The 13,861-nt window shown below is 47.7% G+C and overlaps 1 protein-coding gene across 1 annotated transcript in view; it reads right to left on the bottom strand.

Annotated features, from left to right (window-relative positions):
• Positions 1-13,861, bottom strand: part of TMEM240 (transmembrane protein 240) — a 38,322-nt gene that overhangs the window by 23,023 nt on the left and 1,438 nt on the right.

The raw sequence follows: 13,861 nt of genomic DNA, 5'->3' as shown, positions 1-13,861 counted from the left end.
AAGACACCCTCTCTCTGTTGTGGTGGGTCCCCCTCCCTCAGCAATCCTATCACTCCGTCATCACCATTTCTTGCCCTCTCCTCCTCTTCCTCGCTGCGGCTATCACCCACTCACTTTCCAGATGAGCCGGCCCGCAAACGCTGCTCCACCTCTTCTCTACGCCTGATATTTATTTATTATTGCATTTCTATCCCGCCTTTTTTCCACCAAGGAACCCAAGGCGGCGTACGTAATTCTCCTCCTCCTTTCCATTTTTATCCTAACAACAACCCTGTGAGTTGGGTTGGGCTGAGAGTCTGTGACTGGCCCAAAGTCACCCAGTAGGTTTCCATGGCCGAGTGGGGACTAGAACCCGGATCTCCCGACTCACAGGCTGACACTTTAGCCACTACGCCAAACTGGCTTTGCCTGTTCACCCATTCTGGACCAGAAGGTGAGGGTGGATGAACAAATGGGAAGGAACAGCGAGGAGTAACAGATCCAGGTGGTTCTAGTTGTGGGCCCTCTACTAGTAGGTGCACAACCACACAGACTCTGGCACCACAAAGGGTTTATAAGGAGAAAATTGGTGGGGCAGAGGGAGACCACTTGTGCCCGCATGAGCTGCTGGAAGGAAGAATGAGAACAAAATATAATGATCTCCCCGACGAGGCTCGCCTGGCGCCAACTTTGTGATCTTTTCGGCACCAGGTTAAGACCTTTCTCTTCTCCCAGGCAGTTAACAACATGAGCTGAGTTTGTTTCTTTCTAACTGACCCCAGAATAGCTGTTTTTACCAGGATACTGCTGTTTTTATGCTTTTCATGTTTTTAAAATTGTATATTTGTTTTTAATGTTTACTGTTTTAAACTTTTGTACACCGCCCAGAGAGCTTCGGCTGTGGGGTGGTATATAAATGCAATAGAATCATAGAATCGTAGAGTTGGAAGGGGCCCTATAAGGCCATCGAGTCCAACCCCCTGTTCAAGGCAGGAATCCACCCTAAAGCATCCCTGACAGAGGGTGTCCAGCTGCCTCTTGAAGGCCTCTAGGGTGGGAGAGTCCACAACCTCCCTAGGTAACTGGTTCCACCGTCGCACTGCTCTAACAGTTAGGAAGTTTTTCCTGACATCCAGCCGGAATCTGGCTTCCTGTCACTTGAGCCCGTTATTCCGTGTCCTGCACTCTGGAAGGATTGAGAAGAGATCCTGGCCCTCCTCTGTGTGGCAACCTTTCAAGTATTTGAAGAGTGCTATCATGTCTCCCCTCAATAAATAAATAAATAATAAAGGCACAATCCTAGGCTTGTTTAGACAAAAAAAAAAGCCTCCTACAATTCCCTATACTGGCTGGGGTATGCTGGGAGTTAAAAAAAAATTCTGTGTAAACAAGCCTAGGATTGTGCCTTTCATAAATGCACGACTAAGAAATCAAATACACAAGCAACGCTCAGCACGACATGTGCCTCAGTTTCCCAATCGTTGCCACACACACACACACACACCCAAAGTGCTCAGTTTTCAACAAATGCTGTTGTGCCTGGGGGGCGTCTTTTGCTGAGGCCATTTGTTCATTTGGAACACAAGAGACGACTCGTGCTGCTTCGTTCTCCCACCCAGAGAAGTATCACAATCTGCTTTCGAAATGCCTCTCCTTTCAAAAACAAAAATGAAAACATGTTCGCCATACGGCGTCGGAACGGAGGGGCTTCTCTGGTGGTTCAGAAAAACACGAGGCCCACTTGGTTGGCAAAAGCATAAGAACGTAAGAAGAGCCCTGCCAGGGGTCCATCTAGTACTGCATTCTGTTCCTATAGTGGCCAACCAACTGTCCATGGGAAATCCATAGGCAGAACATGATTGAAACAGCACCCTCCCGCCTATGTTCCCCAGCAACTGGTGTGCGTAAGCATTCTGCCTCTGATCTTGGAGGAAGCACAGGGCCAGCAGGAGTAGTAGCCATCGATAGCCTTCTCCCCCAGGGATTTATCCAACCCCCTTTTAAAGCCATCCAAATTGATGGCCGTCACTACATCTTATGGTAGTAAATTCCATAGTTTCATAGAATCATAGAATAGCAGAGTTGGAAGGGGCCTACAAGGCCATCGAGTCCAACCCCCTGCTCAAGGCAGAAATCCACCTTAAGGCATCCCTGACAGGTGGCTGTCCAGGTGCCTCTTGAAGGCCTCTAGTGTGGGAGAGCCCACCACCTCCCTAGGCCATGGGTTCTATTGTCGTACTACTCTAACAGTCAGGACGTTTTTCCTGATGTTTTCAAGATCTCCTCAACTCTGGCCTCTAGTGTGGGAGAGCCCACAACCTCCCTAGGTCATGGGTTCCATTGTCGTACTACTCTAACAGTCAGGACGTTTTTCCTGATGTTTTCAAGGTCTCCTCAACTCTGGCCTCTAGTGTGGGAGAGCCCACAACCTCCCTAGGTCATGGGTTCCATTGCCGTACTACTCTAACAGTCAGGACGTTTTTCCTGACGTTTAAAAGATCTCCTCAACTCTGGCTTTTGTGTGCCTCCTTCACCCTCTCTCTTACACCGACCCAACTGCCGGCAAAGCAGGGTTACAAAACCTTTTCCTTCCCCCCTCTTTGTTTCTAGCTTGGCTCTTTCGAAGAAACTAATTTATGGCTCTGGTTTGAGGGACGTTAGATTTGGCTTGAAGATTGGCGCCCGTGCGTTTCCCTTTCTCCTAAACGCCGCTAGTGACATCTATAAAGCCAACAGAAGAGAAAAGCACTTGGCTCTCGTCGCAAAAGCCATTCCAGGAAAGTATGGGGAGAAAATGGAGCGTATTAAGGAATTAACATGCCCGTTGAAGGAACGTTAAAGGAGGTCCCCTCGACATCACAACAGAGAAAGATGAATTTGCGGCGATCAAAACTTTGCAAAGTCTGATTTAAACTGATTGATTTCCCCACCCCACCCCTCTACCACTCAAAAAGGGTGACAGAGTATTTCTGATGGAGGTGTACTGGAAAAGTTATCCAAGGAGCTGAACCTATTTGTGAAATTTAGCACCTTTACAGCCCTTCTGAAATAGGAGCTGCTATGTTTCTCATCAGGGCCGGCCCTGTCATTAGACCATTCTGTCCAAGGTCTAAAATTACGGAGCTGCACCAAAGCCAGTCAGCTTCTAGGAGAGGAATGGAGGGTGTGATGACATGTTATCCTTCGCCTAAGGAAATGGACTACCTTGAGCCAGCCCCATTTCACATCATTATGGCAAGAGATGTTGTCGTTTTTCTCAGAAAACTCCTGCTTTCGAGAGGCAAATGACGAGGCTTGCTAAGTCATCCACAAAGCTTTGATTAAGCAACAAATGTCTCTTCTACCTGAAGAGAGTCTAACCTCTTGGAAACGTCCCCCTAGGCAAAATTGGCAAACTAAGCAAGGCAATTGTCCTCTCAAGAAGAATAGGAAGCCACTTCTCAAACGCCCGTAACTTCAGAGACCCTGGTGCAGAGGCAGGTTCTGACGTAATCAAACCGGCTTTCTCACACCTTCCTTCCACCCCGTGCGTTTGAGCTTCCGGCAGACCCTAGCATCAGCTAGCTTGTCGGGACACTCACCTCCAGAAGAAAGCTCATTTCCCACTGAGTGTGTAGGATTTGGCCTTGAGGAGATAAGCTCTGGAGGGGGCTGACTCCCAGCTGGAGAATTGCCTGTGAGAGCTTCCTCTCCCACTGGTACAGGCTGGCTGGTGTCTTCTAGTTCTGAATCTGATTCTGATTGATTACCAGAAACATCTTCTCCCAAAACAGGGACTGTAGGGTTAAACATGACAGATGTTTGTTTTGGAAAAGAATATATACCATCAAAGTGGTTAAAGTGGGGATATTGGAGACAAGAGGTAGCTGGACAGCCCTCTGTCAGGGATGCTTTAAGGCGGATTCCTGCATTGAGCAGGAGGTTGGACTTGATGGCCTTAGAGGCCCCTTCCAACTCTACTATTCTATGATTCTACCTCCGCAACGAATTCACAGCAGACTAACTTTTTCCGAGTTGTGCAGACTTGCACGCATGGAACAAGATCCTTGTACATCCCTTTTAAAAAACAAACCAATTCCTTCAACGCGCAGATGACGGAGCAAAAGACACCCGACTAATCTGCGAAACACAGAGTAGATTGAACCAAATCCTTACATCTCTAGATTAAAGTAGATACAACTTAAGCCAGCAGAGACTGGTGGCTCCGATATCAGTGGGGCGTGAATCTGACTGAAACCCAGAGCGGATTCATTGCCCCACTGACATCAAGAGCCACCAGACACTGATTGAAGATGATGTTTTGAACTGCTGTTTTATTCCGTTTTTACTTCTCTGGCACAGCACAATCCATCTATGCCGTTTTGTGGAGGAATGTGTTGTTCAGACCTTGGTCTGTGGACCTGGGTTGCTACTCTGATTTGAAGAGCTTTGAATTATTTCACAGCCTTCTGAAAAAAGCCTGAAAACAGGCATAGGCTGAAATACGTGCTGTACAAATAAAAATCTGTGTTTCAGCATCCTGAGACATTATTCTTCTATTCATGAGTTACTTCTCAGTAGACATGCCCAACCCTGTGCATGTTTACTCAAAAGTAAGCCAATTGAGTTCATAGAATCATAGAGCAGTAGAGTTGGAAGGGGCCTCTAAGGCCATCGAGTCCAACCCCCTGCTCAGTGCAGGAATCCACCCTAAAGCATCCCTGACAGATGGTTGTCCAGTTGCCTCTTGAAGGCCTCTAGTGTGGGAGAGCCCACAACCTCCCTAGGTAACTGATTCCATCGTCATACTGCTCTAACAGTCAGGAAGTTTTTCCTGATGTCCAGGCAGAATCTGGCTTCCTTTAGAATCATAGAATCATAGAATAGCAGAGTTGGAAGGGGCCTACAAGGCCATTGAGTCCAACCCCCCACTCAATGCAGGAATCCACCCTAAAGCATCCCTGACAGATGGTTGTCCAGCTGCCTCTTGAAGGCCTCTAGTGTGGGAGAGCCGACCACCTCCCTAGGAAACTGGTTCCATTGTCATTGTGCTCTAACAGTGCAGGTCCATGACAATGGGGGTCATCCCATGAAACTAATTAGTGGGAGATCCAGGACAAATAAAGGAAGTACTTTTTCCACACAGCACACAGTTAAATTATGGAACTCACTGCGACAAGATGTAGTGATGGCCACCAATCTGGGTGGCTTTAAAAGGGGGGTGGATAAATTCCTGGAGGCAAAGGCTATCAATGGCTACTAGCCCTGATGGTTGTGTGCTATCTCCAGTATTTGAGGCAGTAAGACTGTGTGCACCAGTTGCTGGGGAACATGGGTGGGAGGGTGCTGTGGCACCATGTCCTGCTTGTTCATCCCTGGCCGATGGCTGTTTGGCCACTGTGCGAACAGAGTGCTGGAGTAGATGGACCCTTTGTCTAATCCAGCATGGCACTTCTGATGTTCTTATGATCTCACGGCTTGAGCTGGCTTGAAATGCTCTTCCAAAACCTGGAGGAAGTCAGCTACAGCCACCCTACTTCCACCCCACTTATCTCCAGCATCGCCATGTTGCCGGAAGACAAGAGATACGGACCTACAGTCCAATTGGAGCCCACCAGGAGAAGAGCCTTCAGTGTGGTGGCCCCCTTGCTATGGAAATCCCTGCTTTTGGAGGCCAGGCAGCCGCCAACATTGTATTGCTTTCAGCGCCCCCTGAAAACATTATTGTTCCGAGAACAATAATAGTAATTTCCTGAAATGACTAACCATGGTTCAATCTGTACCTGTTCTTTTAAAATGCATTTTTAATGATATTTTTATTCTTTTATCCCATTTGTTCACTGCTCCGAAATCCTCAGAGAGGGAGCGGTATATAAATATTGTAAATAAAGAAATAAGAGGAAAGTTATTTCTCCCTCCACATGCCAACATCGGATGTCCTGCACTGCTGAGAACCAGGCCAGGCCTCGGTAGCCCCTGGGATCTGTAGTTTGCCCAAGGTCTGCTGCAATGTCATTAGCCCTGGAGGGAACTATATTTCCCAGGAGTTGCTGTAGTCCACCCTGGCACGCTGCAATGCAGCAGACCAAACCATGGAGAGAAGAGGATAGGAGTATATCAGTGTGAGTAAAAGTGCAATCCTATGAACGTTTAGCTAAAGAAAAGTCCTACAGCTCTCAGCATAGCTGGGAATTGTGGAATGTTTTCCTGGCTAAACATGCACGAGGTTGCACTTTTAAAGGATGTTTAGCGCTAACGTCTCTGCTCAAAGCAATTCTAAACAGGTTGAGTTCTCAGGTCTCCTGAGTCATAGAATCATAGAATCATAGAGTTGGAAGGGGCCTATAAGGCCATTGAGTCCAACCCTCGCTCAATGCAGGAATACACCCTAAAGCATCCCTGACAGAGGGTTGTCCAGTTGCCTCTTGAAGGCCTCTATTGTGGGAGAGCCCACCACCTCCCTAGGTAACTGGTTCCATTGTCATACTACTCTAACAGTCAGGACATTTTTCCTGATGTCCAGACAGAATCTGGCGTCCTGTCACTTGAGCCCATGATTCCGTGTCCTGCACTCTGGGAGGATCGAGAAGAGATCCTGGCCCTCCTCTGTGTGACAACCTTTCAAGTATTTGAAGAATGCTTTCAAGTCTCCCCTCAATCTTCTCTTCTCCAGGCTAAACAGGCCCAGTTCTTTCAGTCTCTCCTCATAGGGCTTTGTTTCCAGACTCAGTGGGTGGAACCTAAGACCTTGAAGGCGGAGAAGGGGTGGAGCTTATCAGCAATTGGTAATTTAAAAAGACACAGAAAGGGGGGGGGTCAAGCCACCTCATGGTTTTGGGGTGACTGCCCTCTTTCCTATGTGGTTTTAGCTGATGCTATTATAGTATATTGTAGTTTATATTACATATAGACTGCTTCAATGCACATATGTATTTACAGCAGTGAACAACTAAAAACCTCAATAAAGCGAATTAGTTGAAAAGAACTGATCAATAACACCAAAAAAAGCAAAAGCAACAAAGACGTTGATGACAACATCCACAAACCTTTATTCCAAAATGCCGTTAAGTCTTTAAAATGCCGCCAAACACTTGGTTACTTTTGCTACAGTGACTGACACAGCTGTACCCCTCTGGAAACTAAACAGGTAACAATAAGGCCGGACACATGTTTGCATTCGAAATGCCTGTTTAAAAAGAAGCTTCTTCTCAGCCCACCTAAAGGCGATCAAAGAAGGGGCATGCAGGATCTGCTCAGGGAGAGAAAGCCAGAATTGTGATACCACCAAAAAGGCCATGCACCTGATACCGGAAATGTGGTCAGTTGTGTTGACCCCATCAACGCACCCGTTCTAATAGTTTTCATCTCTGCCCAGAGCACATCTGTGGCAAAGCTCTTGGCTCTTCATGGCCTGTTCCAGTCAGACGCACCCCAAAATCCTTTGCATCACAAGGGACAATATATTGTGGGTGGGGGAAAAATGTGCTTCCCTCCAGCGGCTGTGAGGATTGTAGCTGAGCTCAGAGGGAACAGGGAAATCTGAGGGGGGTGGCAGACGGTGTCAGCGACCCTGCTAAGGAAAACGTGACAGTGCTGCCTCCTGGTGAGCCCTGGCCCACTACGTCACTGCTGCCAACACTATAAACGTCTGAAAAACACTACAGTAACAAATGAGTTCAGATTTCTATGAATCTGGCCCGGAGAATCCACAGCGGACGGTTTTTTTCTCAAGACACAATGATTCTGCGGACTTGCAGTCTGTTTCTTTTAGGGCTGTGCTCCGCTTCTCTTCGGACCGGAGAAGCAGAAGCGGATCGGGGGGCTTCGCCTGCCCTTAAGGCGGAGGCGAAGAGGATCGGGGGAGCAGCGGAGCGTTGCAGAGCGGATCGAGGTGAAGGCAGATCCTTCGCCTCGATCCGGAGCTCCGCAAAAAAGTAAGGGGGGGTTACTTGGCCCTGCCGCTGTCGCTGCCGCCCATGCGGCGACGGCGGCAGAGCCAGGTAAGGGGGAGGGGGGTCTTACCTGCATCCGTCCGTGGTCTCGCGGCTGGTTCAACTGAGCCCGAGGACTCAAACAGGAAGACTAGGCCACAACTGTGGCCTGGTCTTCCTGTTTGAGTCCTTGGGCTCAGCTGAAGCAGCCACGGGTCCATGAACGGACGCAGGTAAGGTGGAAGAGGGAGAGGGGTTTACCTGGCCCTGCCGCCGCTGCCTGTGCAGCGACGGTGGCAGAGCCAGGTAAGGGGGAGCGGGGTCTTACCTGCGTCCGTCGCGGCCCGTTGCCAGCTTCACTAGAGCCCGCGGCTCAACCAGGAAGTGTAGGCCGCAAGCGGAGCCTACAGTTCCTGGTTGAGCTGCGGGCTCTAGTGAAGCTGGGACAGGACAGGACAGACACAGGTAAGGGGGAGAAAGGAGGGGGGGCCTTACCTGGCACCACTCCCCGCCACTGCGGAGCTCCAATTCGGAGCCGGAGCTCCGCAGCGGAGCGGAGCGGAACCTAGGCGGATCGAGGCGGGGTGGAGCGGGTGATCCGCAATTTGCGGATCGGGAGCGAAGAGGATCGGGGGGTCTGTGCACAGCCCAAGTTTCTTTTTCTTTTTTTACTGTCTGGAATTTTGTGCAAATTTAGAAAAATACGTAAAATTTAAAAAAAAATCCGGCGAAAAATGCGCATTATAGGCGAAGCATATAAATGCACATTGGGGGATTTGCACAGTCTTGCAAGTGCGAATCTGTGCAGATTCGGGTAATTCGAAAACAGATCTGATTCCGCCAATGAGCGGACGATGGAAGAAAAGGTCCTGACAAACCGCAAAATGCAAAAAGCCCCCTCTTTGTGCTCCTCTATCCAGATCAGCAGAAGATAGGGTGGACACTTCCAGTTTGCCCCTCAAATTTTCCCAGTTTGCCCAAAAAAGGACAGAGGTCTGTGCAAAATGTGCCAATGCTCATTCATGGGTATTGATGGGGATTTAGACATCCTTGCATGGAGACCAATATGAATTTAGAAATCATATTTTTCTATTTAAACAGGAATATCAAGCACAGTGGCGAAGATGGTGACCAGGTCACCTGTGTGTACAGCTCAGTCTGGTGTCCAGTTGCTGTCGACCACTGATGGGCAATTTTAAGGTCTGCTACCTCCAGTAATCAGAGGCAGGACACCTATGTACACCTGTTGCTATGGAACATGGGCGGGAAGGTGCTGCACTCATTTCCTGTGGCTGGCCACTGTGTGAACAGAATACTGGTCTAGATGGACCCTTGGTGGCTCTTCTTATGTTCTAAATCAGTGGTCTTCAACTGGTCCAGACCCAAGACCCACTTTGGACTCCCAACCTGCAACTTGGGACCCACTTCCACAATTTCCCCATGGCCAACTTGGACTGATCTTGCGACCCACTTTTAGGTCACAGCCCACTAGTTGAAGACCACTGTTCTAGATTGGCTCTTCTTCTGTTCTATGTTCTAGATGGCTCTTCTTCTGTTCTATGTTCTAGATGGCTCTTCTTCTGTTCTATGTTCTAGATGGCTCTTCTGTTCTATGTTCTAGATGGCTCTTCTTCTGTTCTATGTTCTAGATGGCTCTTCTGTTCTATGTTCTAGATAGAACTGCTGCATCCCCTCAAAAAGAGGACACCGATTTGCATACATTTTGCATACAGTGATTTATATGGAGAGATGCCAACGGAGATATCATTGCTACATGGCAGAGCAGACTTCCTCAACCTGGGGCGCTCCAGATGTGTTGGACTGCACCTCCCAGAATGCCCCAGGCTGGGGCATTCTGGGAGGTGTAGTCCAACACATCTGGAGCGCCCCAGGTTGAGGAAGGCTGTGGTAGAGGGATCAGATGCCATGTTTGTGCCCACCTTCTCAGTTTACTGTATAAGTGCCAATGGCTGATGCACAACAGGTCACCCACTCTGCCTTCTTATGCATCATTGTTTTAAAACCAGAAAGCCCTTTGAATAGAGGAAGCCTTCAAAGAGAGGCCTGTCCTCTATAAAGGAGGACGCCTGGTCACCCTAGACCTGGAGTCTCTAACATGGTACCTGTGGGTGCCCATGTAGACACAGAGTTCCTGCCCCTCCACATTTTAATTTTATTTCTTTCTCAATTTTCTTAAGTACTTTTAAAAAACTTTTTTAAACCAGGAGGTTGGCTTGCTGCAAAGGGAAATGCAGTCCCCTGGCGCCATCTTTAATTTGAGTTCAAGAGAGCGGTTGCGTGTTTTGGAGTGGGCATGTTTAGCCTTGAGAAGAGAAGATTGAGGGGCAACATGAGAGCGCTCTTCAAATACTTGAAAGGTTGTCACGCAGAGGAGAGCCAGGATCTCTTCTCCATCCTCCCAGAGTGCAGGACACGGAATAACGGGCTCGAGTTAAAGGAAGCCAGATTCCAGCTGGATATCAGGAAAAACTTCCTGACTGTTAGAGCAGTACGACAATGGAATCAGTTACCTAGGGAGGTTGTGGTCTCTCCCACACTAGAGGCCTTCAAGAGGCAGCTGGACAACCACCTGTCAGGGATGCTTCAGGGTGGATTCCTGCATTGAGCAGGGGGTTGGACTCGATAGCCTTGTAGGCCCCTTCCAACTCTGCTATTCTATGATTCTACGATTCTATAAAGAAGAGCCCTGCTAGATTAGACCACAGGTCCAGCTAGTCCAACATTTTGTGCACACAGTGGCCGACCAGCTATCAATTAGGGACCCACTAGCAGGACAGAAGTGCAACAGCACCCTCCGACCCATGTTCCCCAGAAATTGCTGTACATAGGTATAACGCCTCTGATTCTGGAAGTAGCATAGAGCAGTGGTTCCCAATTAGCTAAGTGCTGAGGACCCCTTGTTTTTCAAATGCCAAGCCATGGACCCCCTACTTTTGAAAAAAATGTTATCTCTATGGTAGTTACTTGTACGAAGCAATTTTTTGGAGAAAATAAGAGGTAGCCCCTAATAAGCAAAGGATTTTAGGTACACTAAAAAAACAGACTGTAAAAATTGTGATATTTAGTTAGGAATATGATTTAGTTAGGAATATAAAGACGAATTTAATTTTACTAATGTCTAGTTTACAATTGAACAAATTGTGACATGCCTAGCAGCTACTAAGCCTAAATGTGATGGGAGAAATCGTGCCTCTTTTTGTCCCGAAAAATCCCTTCCACATCCGGTTCAGTATTTCCTACTTTTAATCTCAGATCTGGATCAACATCGAGCCGATTTCTATTCTTGTTCTTTATATAACAAAATGTCAAAAATGTTTGTCCACAAAGATATGTGGAACAAAAGGGAACTAGATGTTTCAAAGCTTTTTCACCTAACTTCTTACAATCAGGAAAAACCTTCACCAGGAATTGGTCCAGTCTAGATTCCTTGAAAAATGATTTCAATGAACCATCACAAGTCACGTCAACAAGTGCATCTCGCTCTTCCGCAGAGAGAGTTGTTAGTTGTACATCACCACATTCAAAAGGATTCCTTATCCATGAGTTTTCAGGATTAGGTGCAGGGAAGTAATCTCTGAAGCTAGTCGCAGGTGCTCAGTGATGTTATATTTTACTTCTGGTAGGAATTCATTGTCAGTGGACTCCAGAAATGAATGGTGAATATGTGAATGGTGCCACGGAGCCCCTGGGTGGGTTACACGGACTCCCTGGGGTCCACAGACCACCAATTGGGAACCACTGGCATAGAGGCATCAGGACTAGTAGCCCTTGAGAGCCTTCTTCTCCTGGAATTTATCCAACCCCCTTTGAAAGCTGTCCAAATTGGTGGCCATCACTCCCACCTTGTGGTAGCAAATTCCATAAGTTAAACTCTGTGCTGCGTGAAGAAGATAACTCTCGTATCAGGACTATTTGCGGTTCCAGGATCTCACTTTATCTCTTGCAACCGAAGGAGGCAACCTTCAGGTACATCAATTTCTCCTCTCCCGGCGGCCCTATCCAAAGCTTTGTCAGAGTTTCCGACAGCAGCCGAAAGCAGTTTGAGTGAATTCCTTTGCAGCAGAAGGGAGACCTTTTTTATTTTGGTTTGTTTTATAAGGGTCTGAGTTAGTTTGCCTTGTTTGGATTGATGATTTTAGATAAGACAAGCCCCACCTTCTAGAGACAGCATAGCCCACTGTGGACACATAAATAACACAGCCACGGACTCGGTACAACATTAATCCCCTTACATTATTGTCCTAGATCAGTTGACTCAGAAGCAATTCCATTTTCCCACCACCTATCTGATTTCTCTCTCATTTCCACATCTGCCCGATTCGTCACGCAAAAGGTGCGTCTTTTCTAAACCAAATCTCGGCCACATTTCTCATTCCACCCGTGTCTTGAGGGAGAGCAATGCCTCTCCTTGTCTCAGCCTGCCCCTGCTTTTAGATTTGGGGTGGGGGAGACCAACCACTTTGCCCCGCCGCTGCGGAAAGGACATCGAATAGCAACACAAGACAGGGCCTTCTCCCTGGTGGCATCCCAAGCTTTGGGGAATGCCATCTCCAAAGCGATATACCTGCTGCCAACTGTACTAACATTTTGGCTCCACACCCTAAGATCCATTCATTTTCCTGGGCATTTAGGAGCGGTTAGCTGCCGCTGCAAGAAATAGAACCGGATTTACTCTGTTAATCATTTATTTTCTCTGGTGATGATCCCTTGGCTTTATTAAAAAGCATGTGCCTTGCAACTGATGGCTGGTCATAGGTGTGTGCAAGGGGTGTGCCGGGTGTGCCCAGGCACACCCTAATGCCTGGAGCAATAAGTATCTCCTTGAGCCACGCCTCACCTGCAATGGTCCTCCCACTGTCAGGCAAGCTGAACGCTTAGAAGGGGATCAGTATCCACCGTGTTTAATAAATAAATGATTTTTTAAAATGTCCTTTATGACTGAGTATTCAATAAATGTTGATCTTTCAAAAAATAAAATTCCCCGGGTGTACACTCTAATGAAATGTGCTATGCACACCTATGTGGCTGGTTCTTTTGGAATTTGTTATACCCTGCCCTGGGATTGTTATGAGAGGTGGGCTAAAAACAAAACTGAATTCATTTCTATAAACACGTTATTTATTTGAACTCAGATCTCTGCGGTCCGAGTCTCACAACTGTGCCCACTGCACCACACTGCCTCTCGGGGGGAAACGCCACGGAGCACGCTGTCACCCATCCCTACAAGCAGCGGCAGAGTCTAAACTTCAAGCTATCAGAGCATGTGATACAATGCGTGGCGGTGGAATACGTCGCAACTCTGCAAATCACATCCCCATTTCTCCTAACGTCGAATCTATACCAGCATCGCTACTCTATGACCAAGAGGGTTTCCAGATTATATTCCAAAAGAAGCCAAAGAGAACGTCTTGAGGCTCCTATCCACAGGCCTCGACCTCATAATGCGCAACATCAGCCCAGCAATTGCAAACTATCTCAGAGCAGAAGTCCGGCGCCCCAAAAGACACACAGAATGCAAAGAAGTTCTAAATGAAGGGATTAGCAGCGTGGTACCTTCCAGATTGCTTGGACAACACCTCCCATCTTCCCCAGGCAGCATGGACAACGCTCGGAGGCGATGAGAGCGGTGGCACAAAACTCTGTTTTGCCTAACCCTTGCCCGAGATCTCGAACGGAGCAACGCAAGAATGAAAAAGCATTTAAAAAACCCCGGAGCCAACTTCCGTGGGTGACTCTAGAAGCTTACATAAAGCTGAGAACAACCTCCCCGTCTGAACTTTCAAACGTTCGCACACCCCCATGGAACTGGCCCAAATTGCAGCAGCCCGGGAAGGCGGCTGACCAGCGTTTCCAAGGTCAGTCTGACCGTTATGTGAGGTTCTCATTTTTTATTTTTTTTTATGGTTTCTGTAAAAAAAATTTAAAAGGACGAGAAATAGGCTGGCTGGATG

The sequence above is a fragment of the Elgaria multicarinata genome, chromosome 20 (assembly GCF_023053635.1).
Source record: "Elgaria multicarinata webbii isolate HBS135686 ecotype San Diego chromosome 20, rElgMul1.1.pri, whole genome shotgun sequence".
NCBI classification, from domain to species: Eukaryota; Metazoa; Chordata; class Lepidosauria; order Squamata; family Anguidae; genus Elgaria; species Elgaria multicarinata.
Note: the sequence above shows the minus strand (reverse complement) of the source record. Positions and strands in the feature narration are given on the sequence as shown.